The 16,564-nt window shown below is 42.0% G+C and overlaps 1 protein-coding gene across 3 annotated transcripts in view; it reads right to left on the bottom strand.

The window, feature by feature from the left end:
• LOC109397006 (paired box protein Pax-6-like) overlaps positions 1–16,564 on the bottom strand; it is a 205,442-nt gene that overhangs the window by 96,209 nt on the left and 92,669 nt on the right. The gene's annotated exons all lie outside the window — the stretch shown is intronic.

Genomic DNA, 16,564 nt, shown 5'->3' with positions numbered 1-16,564 from the left:
GCCTTACAATGTACATGTATACTAAAGTGGGTCAACGTTGTATGGAGAAACTTTAAATTTGATCGTATCAACCCGGAACAAAGCTTTTTCAATCTATATTAGCGTCCAAAACAACTGGGCAAAATTTGGGAGCGATTGGTTGCGCCCCCGTATTCCGCATTGCAATTGAAATTTGTATGGCAGTTAGTATGGGAAATCATACTTTTTTGCATTCGAAACTTGAATTCTTTTGTTTAATACTAAATTTCATACAAATTTCAATCGCAATGCGGAATACGGGAAAGCAACCGATCGCTCCCAAATTTTGCATAGTTGTTTTGGACGCTGAAAGGAATCGAAAAAGCTTTGTTCCGAAAAATCGACTTTGTTGACCCAGTCTTATGTATACAAATGAGATTACTTATCCTTCGTATAGCTAATAAACGAATGAAATAATCAACCAAATTTTTGAATTGTTAAATTTTGTTCGCAGGGTGACTGTGTTAAAAAAAATAAATAAAAGCATATGAAAAACAGTGAAATTATTATAACTTTTATAAAATTAAAATGAATTAAAATTGAATGGGCAATACAAGGTTTGCCGGGTCAGCTAGTATATAATAAAAACAACTTGTTTTACTCACGCAAGGCCATTAACAATAAAATCAGCATCAAACTTCAATTTCCGGCCGAAATAATTTACACTAAAAAAAATTATTACTAAATGTGAAAATTGTGAAATGTTTGAATTGTCATAATTTTTTTGTTTATTTTCATGGTAGATTGCTAATACAATGGACCGTTTTCTCTAAAAAATTACGTTGGTAAAAAGATAGGGTTTTGAGATATTTGAGTTTTTGTGACAAAAATGATATTTTTTAATGTTAAAAAAGATTTTTTTCACAGTGTACATTTTCTTAGGAATCGCCATTTAGTTATCTAACTTTGCTGAACAATAAAATCAGCATCAAATCGCGATTCCCGGCCGAAATAATTTACACAGAAAAATTTTTTTTACTAAATGTAAAAATTGTGAAATTTTTGAAATGTTATAACTTTTTTGTTTATTAGTTTACCATCACCAAATTTTTATGGTAGATTGCTAATACAATGGACCGTTTTCCCTAAAAAATTCAAGTTGGTAAAAAGATAGGGTTTTGAGATATTTGAGTTTTTGTGACAAAAATGATGTTTTTCAATGATAAAATAGATTTTTTTTCACAGTGTATATTTTCTTAGAAATCACCATTTAGCTATCTAACTTTGCTGAAAAATTCATAACAATCGAACAATCCGTTTTTGCTGTGCATATTTTTGAATATTTTTGAACCATTTTCACATACACCCTTTTGAAAAGTTAGTCGTGGCTCTAAATAAAAATTTGATATCGAAAAATGGCGATTTAGATGGAACTGAAAAACTGTGCAAAGTTTCAGTTCAATAGAAAATCATGAATTAAAAATTTTCCTTAATTTTGATGCTGTTGCTTGGAATCGCTCAATAATAAGAGATAATAGGAAAGGGCCTGCTTTGAGGATCTCTGTCAGAGTTACTATACGAATCCGTGGGGTGATGCCTACAGGATAGTGAATGCCAAGACGAGAGGTTTGATGGCTCATACAGAGCAATCTCAGAGATGTTGGAGGGGATCATCGAGTGGCTTTTTCCGCGTCATAATCCTAGTCCTTGACCTCCTTTCGTAGGACAGCCGGGGACTGGGTCTAGCGATAAAGAGAGGTTCACCGATGTGGAACTGGCAGGGATAGCAAAGTCCCTTAGCGTAAGTAAGTTCCCAGGCCGGACGGAGTTCGCTATTGCAGAGGCTCCCGAGATGTTCAGGTCTACTATGCAGAAATGTTTGAACGAGGGAGTTTTCCTAGAAGCATGGAAGAGGCAGAGCCTGGTTCTATTGCCAATAGCGAGGAAACTACCCGGAAACTCGTCAGCATATAGACCAATATGCTTGACAGACACGGCGGGGAAGGTGCTCGAAAGATCATTCTCAATAGAATGTTGAGGTTCACTGAGGGCGAACATGGTCTTTTGAGTATCCAGTACGGCTTCCGGAAGGGGAGGTCCACCGTAGTCGCTATCTTGTCAATTACAAAAACCGCCGAGAAAGCACTCGAGCCTAAGAGAAGGGAGATTCGCTACTGTGCAATAGTGACTCTGGATGTAAGGAATGCGTTTAATAGCGCGAGCTGGTCTGCTATTACCGATGCGCTCTTGCGTCTGGGGGTACCCTGGTACCTGTACAAGGTTCTCGGAAGTTACTTCTAGAATCGAGTACTAGTTTACGACACAGAGGTGGGTCGGAAGTGCTTTCACATAACCACAGGAGTCCCACAAGGTTCCATCCTGGGTCCGGTGTTATGGAATGTCATGTACGACGAGGTATTGAGGTTAGAGTAGCCAGCGGGAGTGAAGATTGTCGGCTTTGCTGACGACATTACGCTCGAAGTCTACGGTGAATCGATCGAGGAACTGAAGTTGACTACCGATCACTCGATCAAGGTTGTGGAGGCGTGGATGAGGTCCAAGAAACTGGAGTTGGCTCATCACAAGACTGAGGTGACGCTTGTTAACAACCGGAAGTCGGAGCAGCAGGCGGAGATCAGTGTTGGCGAGTGCACTATCCTGTCAAAGCGCTCCGTCAAACACTTGAGCGAGATGATCAGTAGCCACGTCGATTATGCCTGTAAAAAAACCTCCACAGCTATTGCGGCACTGTTCCGGATGATGTCCAATAGCTCTGCGGTGTATGCCAGTAAGCGCAAGCTTCTGGCTAGTGTTGCTACGTTCATACTTAGGTATGGCAGCCCAGCTGGAAAGTACTTACAGGCTTATGTGCCTGAGGGTTGCGAGCGCGTACCGTACCGTGTCACACGACGCTCTCTGCGTCATTACTGATATGGTGCCTATCGGCATCCTTATCAGTGAGGACACGGAGTGCTTCGAAATGCGCGACACAAGAGGCATACGCAGGACTGCCACGATGGCCTCCATGGTCAAATGGCAGCGCGCGTGGGACAGTTACACCAAACCAAAGGAAGGTGAACCCATAGGTTGATACCGTGGGTAGATAGTTGGATTAATAGACGCCATAGGGAAGTTACATTCCACCTGACATAGGTCCTTTCAGGTCATGGTTGCTTCCGACAGTAACTACACCGTTTCGGTCATGTGGATTCTCCCGAATGCCCAGTGTGCAATGGTTTAGAGGAAACAGCGGAACACGTTTTGTTCGTGTGCCCGCGTTTTCGCACAATGCGTGAACGCATGCTTGCCACATGCGGGGAGGACACAACTTCGTACAATTTTCTCCAGAGGATGTGTAGGGATGAGGTTAGCTGGAACGCCGTTTCAACGGCTATCACCCATAGCGCCTGGGAGCTACAGAGGAGGTGGCGCGTGGACTCAGAGAATGGCTAGTTCAGATGCGGTACAAGAGGTGGTCCAGGGGTTCGGAGTCGGCTTCGTAGGTCATTCCGGTACCCTGCGGTCGAGATCGACCCTTACAGCGATTAAGTGGCCGCGGAGAGGAAGTCCCGGTAGCGGTGCTGTCCTGGCGTCGGTCTACTGGGTTGGATCCGAGCCCGCGGTTGGAAAGGGGTCCCCGGCAAGGGTCGGGGCAGGTGAGACCCTGTTGTCTGCAGCCTTCGGGTGCATCTGATAGGGCCTAAAGGGTAGTGATACCCTTCCTTACGGGCAGGTCAGATCGGGTTGCACGTGGGCATCCCAAGTAACACACTTGTCACCGAAGAGTTACGACGGCACAGGTTTTTGTTGCGCAGAAGTCACTGTGACTTACTTCTAACAAATAAACACTTACTGGCTAGAAGTAAGTCACAGTGACTTCTGCGCAACAAAAACGCCGCCGCCGTGACTCTTCGGTGACAAGTGTGTAACTTGGGATCAGTTCTTGATGTCTGCCAAGCAGTTGGGCGCGGGCGGGGTTGACCTTGCCCGCCTTCCGAGGGCAAGGAGAGTGGTGAGGACCATTCGGGAAACTGGCTAAGCGCCAGCATGCTACCGTGATGGACTCTCCAAAGCGAGTCATCGATGTACGTTGCTACAGGCTATGCAGCTAACCTTGAGGGTGCGATGTGCACTAGCTCCTCTCTGAAGCAATGCCTGCTTGGTGGTTTCGGAGAGTCGAATAGTTTGGCGACCATAGGAATGTGTTTTAGTGGGTCGAGGAGAGAGTAGTCCTGGCTTTTACTATTGTTGTAGAAGACGGCCTTAACACCACGCTACCATAACCTTCATGTTAGGGTGTCTGTTGAGCAGATTTTTACCCCCATGGTTTAGAAGGGGAAAAAATAGATGTGATCGACAACACGAGGCTGTGCAAGCATAATCTATTCTTAATTAATTGGGCATCCATAAGTGGAGTAACTGACAACACTTGTGGATCTGATGTTCTATACTCCCTGAAGCTCTTGGAGAACCACGCAAAAAGAAACATTTTGTAAAAAAAAACTTTCAAAGTGGTAAACGTTCGGAACAGCACTGTATAGCATCGACAACGAAGCGCTGCTGATGATGGGGGAGAATCGCAGAAACTGATCAAACCGAAATGATAACCGTTTACGCTATCACCACCAGCAGACAGAACGACCAAACGGTGGCCACCCAGCGGGGAAACACATTTACCCCAATAAGCCAGCCAGCACTGGCACTGCTCTGTTGCTTGTGTTCCGCAGAGGGGGCGGTCTCCATCGAATCATCACCCCGGACAACGAACGAACACGGAACACGGTGGTCGATTCTCACCATCACCGACCGCCTGCTAAATGATACATGTCATCGCCAAAAGTGGACCTCCCTCGTTTCGGCTTTCAGGTATTCGGTTCTGTTTAACCCTCTGGGCATCTCGTCGGTAATTAATGGCCACGGATCCACACCCCACGACGGAACTGAACCGGAATGGGCACTGATTCAGGGCAAGCTTTAAATCCGTTCGCCCGGCAGTCCTTCCCGGGTGCCTGAATCCCATCCATAACCATAACTCCAAGCATAATTCCAAGAGAGAGAAGCCCCTTTTGACCTTATAATTATGGGGAAGACATTCATGATTCCCTATCGCGCGCATCGGATCCGAAACGGAAATATCCGCGCCGTCGGACCACCGGAGTCGAGAGAGTAGTTGGAGTCAGTAGCGATTCAAATCTGCTTTATGGCATCTGCCCCGTTGCGGGTTCATCCGTTGTTGCTGGTCCCCGCCGCCGGTTACAATTGAGGTTCAATTGCCCGCCCAATGGGTTCGTTCATTACCGCATCGGCTACGGTTTGAGCTAGTTTTGTCCGTTGGTTGGAAACGGGATGTAATGGATCGGAGGAACCGAACGCAGCAGCGCGCGCCCAAGTCGGCTCCATTTCAAAGCGCGTGTACTGTTCGAGTGGAATAATTAGTCCCCAACGAGGAGGGTAATTGGAGCCAGTTGGCTCCATTGGTTTGCGATGGATGAGCGCCAGATCGCATTTCCTGCTAGTTTCGGTTCGGTTCATCTGCAAACGGTTGGGGGTTGGTTCTAGAGAGTTTGATAAAAGTACGTATGCAATTCTTTTCCGATACATATTATTTTTATTTTTTATCTCCTAATGATTCTTCTTTGTCTTTTTCTCCTTCTTCTACCTTTTTTGGCTATACTAGTCAGATCTTGTTTAGTAAAAATAACAAGAAATATCTCAAGCAGATTTGAGAAAACTATTTTGAACTGCAAGTCAAATAAACTAACACTGCATGTCAAATGGCCGTTAATCCTGCACATGCTACCGAGCAATAACCATTCATCTGACCGATTACGTCGAAGCGTACGCGCCACTGCCAATACCAGTAGTGGCGGCGTCTCTGTTGACATTCCAAGGCACCGTTTCAAAGTATGTGCCCCACAGCCCCAAATCATTCGATCGTTGTAAATCTTGACCCTCCCCCCTTGTCGAACCCATTTCTTAGCGTTGCTATTTACGAACGGGAAACTAGCGCCAACACTTGAACCGCACAACTCATACTGTGGGGTACGTTTTTGTGTTGATTTGAAACTCGCTCTACTGAAATACACCGATCGAGCCACAAAACAAACAACCCCGCCCGACAACACTAGCCGCTACTAGCGGTTGACTTTGACAGCGATGGATGGCGCGGCCTTAAATCACCTTGACTTGGTTTCCATTCACGTATGTACGAACCTCCCGACCCGGTAGATTGTTTTTTGCTTGTTTGATTTCAAAACTTAACATAGTTTTAAAAATAGACAAACAATTGAATTATTTAGCCGAAGCAAAAATCGATTGCAATCTTGCGCCACCTGGCGGACGGTGGTGGCATTGCCATTGAATTTCGTATTTTCCTACATAGCATAGGTGTATGTACTTGTCGCGTAATCAAATCTGTCACGGTGCGCCACGAGGCCGAATGCGCTGATGCTCTTTAGCCCTAGCGAGTCGTCGTCGTTTGAGAATGTGCATAAAATTAAGATAACCGCTTGCATAAATTTCCCCGTCGAGAGATGCAGTTTTGTTCAACAATTAAAACCGAGTTCGACTTCCTGCCTGCTGGGAGAGTGCTGATGATGCCCAGCGAACAGTGGGAAAGAAATGGTCAAAATACGATGCAATCCTCATAGTTAATCCAAGCCGAATTGGCCTACGATAACACTATAATCACAGACAAATGCATATATTTTTTTGGTATATCTAAAATCCCAAAAATTGTTTTCTTTTGCTTGTTTTAAAAATCGATGAAAATTGAACTTCCGAGCACTGGACTATTCCGAAAATGTTGACTACTTGGAAAATGTTGAGACTGGAAGTCAGCTTTCTACAGAAAAATAATAAAAAATAGAAGGGTAACGTTTTTGGAAAATTAAAATTATGTGACATCTAACAAAGATCCACGGTGAATATTACTCTCAGTGTATTTTTTCAATAAGTCCTTCAAATATCCTCAAACATATTTGAAGGCATCATTTCAATCCAACAAACCGCTTTCGAGTTTTTTTTTTGAAGAAGAAAATTAGGTTTTTTATATATATTTTTCAAGATCAGTAGTATGTTTTGAAAAGTTCCTAAGTAAATAAAAAAAAAACGGTCGGCCGACGGAAATTTTGGCTTTTCGGGCACGTATAAAGTTGATCATCAATATAAACTTCTTGTCCCGATCAGACCCGACTAATGGCACAAATATCCCAACTGCCGTTTACGTACCTCTAGAATCGGCCTTCTGATAGCCCTAAATCATGGTGTTATACGGTGTCATGCCTACGTGCCTAGGAATTAATGATCAAGAAGGTCTAATCGCAAATCGCAAATGGAGATGGGGGAGTACCAGGACGTCATCCACAGTATTTCGTACTTACTGTGCTGAACGGAGCAGTAGCTCAGTGGACCTTGTGTTCCTCCGAGACAATCAGCTGCCCTTCTTTAGTCTCAAACTTGATACAGAATAATTTAGTTTAGAATCGATTAGTTAACATTTTCACCTCATGGTTTCGCATTATGCGATTGACACAAGTATATTCTGTGTTTCCGCGCCTTTGACGTTTTCCAATCGATATCGCTCTGGTTTTATTGCTGCTGTTCTTTTTTGTGCTGTGATTGTTAAGAGCAGAGATCGGTTAATCGCCTCACTCCATTCATATTCACTCCTCTTTGCTGAAGCGAATCGAGAAAGATGCAGCAAACGGATAGCCGTGATCAAACACACAACCCCATCACCAGTGGGAAGCGAAGCGCAAGCTGGTTGACATGGATATTCGTGGCCGATCGCCGCAGTTTGGATCGCAAGCGAATGAATGAATGGCGAATGGTGACGAATGCTGGTGAGCGATCGAAGCGGCTATTATCATAACTAGAAGAGAATTTCTGCGTGTAATGCATACGTTTTTAGTGTATTGTTGTTGAAATACTAGATAAGCAAAGAAAATAATAAAAAAAATTTGAAAACTTCAAATATTCGTACGCGCTATTCACTCACGAATCGCATCGCCTCTCCATCGCTTGCGATGCGAATGTGGACGAATGTTTAAATTCCATGTATGGCTTTCCACAGTGGTGTAGCCAGAAATTGTCTCTGGGAGGGGTTTTCAACGGTCAATGATACCTTTTTTGATTTGTTACTTACATTTTGTAAACAGTAATGAGCAATTGTATTTGTAGTTTGAAAATTGCGGCGCAGCCGAAAAATTTTTTCGTCGCAAAGCGCTTTATACTGAAAATTTGTTCCAAAATTTTTGGCTTTGGGGGGGGGGGGGTTTAACCCTAACCCCCCCCCCCCCCCATTTGCTGCTGACTGTATTCGAGTGTGGAAGAAGATGAAAAGTGGAAATCAGGAACCCTGGTTAAGAGCTTACCCAGGTAACAATTTAATGCTGTATAAACGTTTCTCCGACTATTTTAAATCAGCCTTCATTTGTAGAAAAGCGGAGCACAACAGGTACAATGCTTTATTCAGCTCCCAAACATCTAATTTTTATGATTTTATTCAACCTTCAGCTGATTTGAGGTTCATTGGAAGGCTGATTTATGGCTTAATATGTGCTTAATCAGTAATCAATTAAATTTATTAATTGTGTAACAATAAAATAAAAACACTTTTGTGAGCCTATTTTTACCATTAAGGCTCAATTGAGAATGAAAAATATTCCAGATTTAAAAAAGCACTTTTTCTCAAAATGATCAACAAATCAAAGAAAATAAGAATATCCGATTGTTTATTTCGTCAATTATGACAATCGGACACGCTGGTTTTGCTCGCTTTTTCGTCATTCTGGAGAAAAGTGCTTTTTCAGTTTTGGACAATTTGTGATTCTCATTTGAGCCTTAACTGCGTCTATTTCCAGAAGAGATGTTTAGGAATGTATAAATTAATCTGCAGGAAAAATTGGGAATTGAACTCGGACCGGACATTCCTTAAGCTAATTCTACACTTGAACTCGGACGTTCTGATTTATAGTCACTCGCCTTAGCACCTACACCACACACAATTGTATACATACCCGAGCAGAGGAAAAAAGCTCAATAATAACATATTTTGATATGGAAAACAAAAAGTGATATTTGTTTGTTTGAGATAAGAAGTAAAAGTACTAAAAATAATATCTCAATTTTACTGGAACATCATCATCATAGCACATTTAGCTCTTGGTAAGATCTAACCAATAGCAGTGAGCTATTTGATTGATATTCAAATATCATATTTTGCTATTGGTCAGATGGTTCAATAACAAATTTTTGCTATTATTTTCAGTACTTTTACCTCTTATCTCAAACAAACCAATATCACTTTTTGATCGTCAGTACTTGAACTCTGCCCTCGAAAATAAGAGCATTTCTTGTTGTGTCTGAATAGTCAAGAACATAAGTTGAACTAAGTCTGTATTGAGGCTGAAGAAGCGATGTGGACTTCACGAAAACATGCTTGCATCAGCTGTCGAAAATTATTTGATTAAAGGTTGACCAACAGATAATTAATTCTGCATGTTGGTTTATGTTTTAAAGCTGGTTACCCAGATACAGAACTTGATATTCAGTCATCTATGTATTTCTGATTAAAGAGGTTGAACAAGCCATACTTCAGACCAATATTCAGCTATCATTGTGTTCAGCAATTCACATCACAAACCAGCTATTGTTCAGCTAATACTCTCACTGTTCAGCATTCATTGTTACTTGGGTAATCTTGCCTAGTTTGGGTAGTGGCTACGGTTACAGTAGCTGAGATCAATCTTCAGCATAATAGAACAGCAACGATCAATCTTTGCACACTTCTGCAAAATGGTACAGCTCAAGTGACCTTAGTCCAAGAACCTTACTTTCACATGAGGAATTCCTATCTAGCAAACGTTGTGAATCTGGTGTTTGCTACTATCATATAAAATTCGCGTAAACTGGCAAACACGCTTGTCACGTCTCGAGCATGTGTGCTTGCCAACAACGCAATCGTTGCCACACTCGTCTCTGAAATAACCACCAGGGATTTATGTGCTATTCTAATTGATGTATCTGATGGAAACCTGAACACGAAATAGGTCTATATAGTTCGGTTTATTTAACGCATGATGAACTATCCCCTACCGATGCTTTCAAGCAAGTTATCGCATACTGTTCTTCAAAAGCCTCCCGCTAATTGTTGGCAGTGATGCTAAAGCTCACCATAACATCTCACACATTAACTTGAGAGGCTCCAGTTTGATGAAGTACCTAAGTAGTACATATCTGGGATTACTTAACCACCCAACCTTCATGGTATCTGCTAGAGAGGGAGTGTTGGACATAACGCTTTGCTCTAGCAGAATTAGTCACGAGCTGACCAAATGGCATGTGTCAGATGAAGAATCTTTATCTGACCATCGCTTCATCTTGTTTGAATATGTGAATGTTACTTCGCAAACTTTGCATTTCAGGAACCCCCGGTCAACCAACTGGGATCTCTTTACCGATTTGGTTTCATGGATACTCACCATCAATTGACACTCCAAGTGATTTAGATGATGCCGTTGATACTACAACGGCCTTTATCATAGAAGCTTTTGAAGAAGCTTGCCCTCTGCGATCTGTGAAGACCACAAGAGGAACCCCTTGGTGGAACTCCGATCTGGTGAAGCTCAGGAAACAATGTAGAGAGAGTTGGAACAGACGACGTTCGGCTGGATCGGAGGCTTTCAGGTCGGCTCGCAAGGCCTTCTAGAAAGCTCTGCGGTTTGCTGAACGATCCGGTTGGAAAAACCTTTGTAGAAATGTTTCCAGTCTGAGTGAAGCCAGTCGATTGAACAAAATCCTTGCAAGTGAACGACCTTCGTTTGCCAAATGGTGATTTCACTTCCTCTGATGAGGAAGTTTTTAAAAGTTTATTCAGTGCACACTTCCCCGGATGTGTGGATATTACATCTTCGGATGAACCTGATGTCTTTTCTTGTAGTTATGATTTTTTAGCTTCGGCTTGGAGTATCATAACTTTAGAATCGATTGAATGAGCACTTTATAGCTTTGCTCCTTTCAAATCTCCTGGGGCAGATGGGATTTATCCTATTTTGCTTCAGAAGAGATTTGATCATTTCAAACATGTTTTGAAAAAACTACTTGTTTGCAGTTTTTCTACAGGGTATAATCCCAAATTCTGGCGGGATATTACTGTAAAGTTTATTCCGAAAGTGAGGCGTGCGTCGTATGAAGAAGCAAAGAGCTTCAGACCTATCAGTTTGACCTGTCTTCTGAAATGCTTAGAACGCATTGTCGATCATCATGTTCATCTGGCCAACGTGCCTCTTCATGTGAACCAACATGCCTACCAATCTGGTAAGTCCACTGTGACTCTTTTACACGAAGTTGTTGACGATATCAAGAAGTCATTCGGTCAAAAGCAATCTTGCTTGGGTGTTTTCTTAGATATCGAGGGTGCCTTTCGATGCCATATTGGAAGCCGCACGGGGTCATCGTGTATCTCCAATGATTTCCAATTGGATTCACCAAATGCTCAAAAACCGACATCTCTTCTCGACGTTGCGTCAAGCGGCGATTAGAAAATTGAGTGTTTGTGGATGCCCCCAAGGGGGAGTCTTATCACCACTTTTGTGGAATCTCGTAGCAGATACGCTATTGAGGCAACTCAATAATAGCGGTTTTCCTACTTATGGTTTGGCCGACGACTACCTAACATTGTTAGTCGGTATGTGAATCAGCACCCTTTTCGACCTGATGCAAAACGCTCTTTAGGTAGTTGAAGGTTGGTGTCGCCAATATGGCCTTTCGGTAAATCCGAGTAAAACATTGTTCTTTTCGCGGAAAGGCGAAACCGTAATGGTGTTCGACCTTTGCGTCTCTTTGATTCTGAAATCAATGTGACTGAACAGGTTGGAGTTAGGGATCGCAGTACCGACCATTTTTGGTGAGTACCGGTAATTCGGTACTGGGACTTACAGTACCGGTAGTACCGGTAAAATACCGGTACTGCACACCAAAATTTTTGAAATGCTTCCAGCACGCCAAAAATCAGCAACAGAAATTGCTGAATTTCAGCAACATTTTTGCTGAATTTCAGCACAACTTTGATGGTCAACTGTCAAAATTTCTGGATGGTTCAGCAAGTTGAAAAATAATTGCTGATACTCAGTAATTTGTATTACTGAATGCAATCAGCACGCCAAAAATCAGCCAAAATCAGCAAAAATATTTTGCAGTGTGGGTAATTTTCACTAGAATAAAAAATAAAAAAGTAATCTATTTGCACAGAAAATCTACAATTTTCCAGGCACTTGTGAATTCCGGTTTTTAGGAATGTCATAAAAACTAACCATAAAATACTAAATCAAACAACAATATAGATAGATAAAAAGATAGAAAGTAGTGAGTTGTATGAAACTGTTTTTGGAGCTATTGTTTAGCTGCAGTTTAACAGGCAGTGGTTAGTCTAAAATGAAACAGGAACAACCTTACATGTACCAAAATCAGATAATTACTATCTATTAAATAGCTGCAAGGTGAAGAAGAAACAAATAAACTATTTTTTCCTTGTTATTGGCGTAGCCGCGGGGGGGTTTTAGGGTTACCCCCCCCCCCCCCCCTCCAGAGCCAAAATTTGTGAAACAAATTTTCAGTATAAAGCGCTTTGCGACGAAAAAATTTTCGGCTGCGCCGCTATTTTCAAACTACGAATACAATTGCTCATTACATTTTACAATATGTAAATGTCTAATCAAAAAAGGTATCATTGACCGTTGAAAACCTCTCCCAGAGACAATTTCTGGCTACGCTACTGTGATGCTATCAATAGATTCTAAAAACTAGAGAAATAACAAGAAATTCTAATCTAACAAGTTTTATTCTAAGCTAGTAAATCAATTTCCAAAATTCAACGTTTATTAAACCAATCATTGCTATGACATCCTGGATTTGCAAAAAGGTTGCATATATGAAATGTTTGTTTGTCAAAGTAATTGGTTTTAAATGTTTTCCTTTATTTCCATTGCAAATCGGCTATACTAATGACCGGATTTCAACACTTTGGGGGAGATTTTACGGTACCGAAAGTACCGGTACCAAGGTTTAGTCAGTACCGGTTTTTCGGTACCAAAAATTGGTCGGTAATACCGGTATTTTCGGTACCGGTACTACCGGTACTACATCCCTAGTTGGAGTCATTCTTAATTCCAAGCTTTCCTGGACACCTCATGTTGAGTTCAGAATCAAGAAAGCTTGTATGGCCTTCGGGCAATGCCGGCGAACCTTTGGTACAACTTGGGGTCTTAAACCCAAGTATCTATATCAAAAGGATTTAGGGTTCGTTCAAATATTACGTAACGCAAAATTTGACAGTTTTAGACCCCCTCCCTCCCCCACTTTTGTATGGGAAATTTTAAAATTTTGTATGAAGCGTAACACAGCGCTAGACCCCCTCCCTCCCCTCTTTGCGTTACGTAATATTTGAATGAACCCTTACACAACTGTTGTTTGTCCAATATTGGCTTATGGATGTCTTGTGTGGGGGCAAAAGGGCGAAGTGAGAACGGTCCAATCAAAGTTAGGCCATCTCCAAAGGATGTGCTTAATGGCGATGCCTGGAGCGTTCTCTTCAACTCCCACGGCAGCGCTCGAAGTTCTCTTTGACGTTGCCCCACTACACATTCATCTCAAACAAGAAACACTTTCTTGCACTTACCGCCTATGGGTACTCGGTTTACTAGAGGAAACTCCTGTGAACCTCAGTTCAACACACACCTCGTTGTTTCCACTCTTGGTGAATTGGGACAAAGTTGTCCTTGTTTCAGTGATCTTACAATTGCTTGTAATTTTCCACATAGGACATTTTTCACGAATTTCCCTTCCCGGGAAGAGTGGACATCTGGTTATATGGAAAGAAGTATTTCAGACGGCATCGTATGTTACACTGATGGTACCCTTCTCGAAGGTCGAGCAGGTGCTGGTGTTTATTCTCGTGAGCTAAGGCTGCATCAGTCTTATTCACTTGGTAGACACTGCACCGTTTTTCAGGCCGAAATCTTTGCTCTTATGTGCGGTGTGCAATCAGCACTTCAGCAGCGCGTAATGGGCAAAGTAATATACTTCTGTTCAGATAGCCAGGCTGCTATTAAAGCACTTGCTCGGTAGGGAGAAGGGGACGCGAATGTTGAATGCGGAATCAGAAGCGCGCGACAACTTTCGTGGGAAAGTCGGTTTTCATGGTTGTGTAAACGATCAATGCGGTGACGCGTTTAATATTGATGGATCGTTGACGCATGTATGTGCATTACCCTTACTATCGCGACCAAATAAATCATAATCGGGATGAAGACCGTGTCGAGTTGTTTCATATAACTAGTGGATCATATCACTTACCAAAGGTGGCTCCCAGATCCACACTTTACCCTACCCTACTAACAAATACTCCTTCCCAAGACAACTGTGGGGATGGTGTGGATTCCACGGTTTCTAGTAGCAACGGTTGTCGAACTAACATTCCTTCCCGTTCCCGATGACCGTAAGGACGTGGCCGGCACCGTTATTGATTTTAAAATATTGAACTCTCGAATTGTGCACATTAAGAGTGTGTAGCTATTTAGTCTTGAGCACCATTCATTGGATCTCTGTGTAACTTCGATTGTTCTGGTCAATCACGGAGTAGCAACTACGATGTGTACGGTTATCTTTGCTTTGCTTGCTTTGCTATTCGAAATAGTAATATGGAAGCATTAAACTTCATTTTTAGAGGATGCTTGAATTAAAAAGAGGATTGTTGAAAGAAAAAAAGAAAAAAATTGAAAAGAAAATCCTCCACTGTGCTTTATATTTCTAAATATAATGCATAATATGTATGTCCTTTTGAGTAAAATACCAGGTATCTCCAGGTATATGGGATCTAAGACTATTTGAGCAGGGAAACCTATTTTGGGTACTTAACTCAGTCAATTTTTAAAAAATTCACTTATTTTTTGTACCTAGTGAGTAACGTACAGTGTCTAGCTGTGTACAAAAAATGATTTCAGTTACCATGAATTTGGCTGAGTTCTAGAGAAAAGTGTCCAAAATAGATTCGCCTGTTCGGCGCAGAGCGAATCATTCAATTTGGCCATTTTACTGGTCCATTGATTTTCGCGGTGGGAAGGTCATTCGTCAAGAAGCTAAAGAAGTATGCTGCTAGCATCTCGGAAGCGTAGATGGTCAATGGACGGGCATCAAGAACGCTGTTATCGACACTACTGGGCGAGAATACTTTGGGAGTGCTATGCGCTCACAGAAAACAATGGGTCACTGATGACGCCCGGTAGATAAGTCAGAAGCGATCGAAAATGCGAGAAACCAAAGAATGCGTGTAGAAACCCTGAAGTATAAAGGATTTTCTGAGAAAATTGTCTGCTGATTTAGGCACAGTGATAGACAAGCCGTTGTTTGTCAACGACATATTCATAAGTTAGCTTGCATATCATGTAAAAATATGTAGTGAAACAACTACCATTTCCTTAATATAATAAGAATATATAATTGTCCCTTGAATTCTATTTCCGTCTAGTCCACATCTATTTCGGACAAAAGCTGAATTCAATAGCCGGCACTTTAACTTTGGCAATTAAAAGTTTTACTGTAGAAGTCGGTCAAATTCTTCTCAATCCAAATCAAATCATGCCTTCAAAGTACTATCGAACAGAATGCTTTTATATCACCTAGATGTATCTTCAAGTTAACGACCAAAATATATCGTTTTCGTCCACCAGTTCATAACACCCCATCACTGTGCACCGAATAATGCTTCCTCTGTGGTTGTGAAAAACGATGTTCCGGACGCAGAAAATCCACGCACACATTTGCATTTTCCCTGGGACGAAGAAAACGGTGTGTTTACAATCTTGTTAACAATCTACTGATGGCAAAAAGGAAATTTATTTCAATAATTGAGCAGCTTTTGCTGCATTCGGCAGCAAATTGTGAATTGAAGGTGAGTTCAATAAGTGAATATAGGAAGGTGAAAATTGAATGGTAATGATTGTGCTAGCTGATGCTTCGGTGCGGTTACCTTCGTCTTACGTAAATGTGAAGTGGTAAGTGAAGTAAAATTGAAACGTGAAAGTTTGCGTAAATATTCGATTTTCAGTGCTATAGGGGCTGGTCATTGTCTTTCTTTAAGGACTAGACAATGGCGACCAATCGCCTTCGTTTAAGATTTATTTTATCATGATGGCCATACATAGCTGAAGTTAAGTAGTAGATTTTCCCCGGAGTTTCATGAACTTCAATCCCACTGTGCAGCAGCTGGGAAGCTACGATCAAATCGCCCGGGAATGACTTTTACGAGTTTGAAATTGAATTTCCTGCCAAGCTCCCAACAAGCTCGTAAAATTGATCACTGCTGTCCCACTGCTCTCGGGTTAACGGGTAGAACAAACGGCTTTGCCACAAGAGTACAAGTGCCGCGTTGTGTTTGCATACAATGCAAAGTATCATCACCAGTATCTGCCTCGCCTATCTCCCCTGTGCCTACCTACTATACCTTTGCGGTACAACTCCACAACACTACTCGTCAACCATAACGCCATTGCATTGATGGGGCTAATGATAGTCTTCACACACTGGCTGTTCTCGGCCCGGCTCGGAA

This window comes from Aedes albopictus, chromosome 3 (assembly GCF_035046485.1).
Source record: "Aedes albopictus strain Foshan chromosome 3, AalbF5, whole genome shotgun sequence".
Taxonomy (NCBI): Eukaryota; Metazoa; Arthropoda; class Insecta; order Diptera; family Culicidae; genus Aedes; species Aedes albopictus.
Note: the sequence above shows the minus strand (reverse complement) of the source record. Positions and strands in the feature narration are given on the sequence as shown.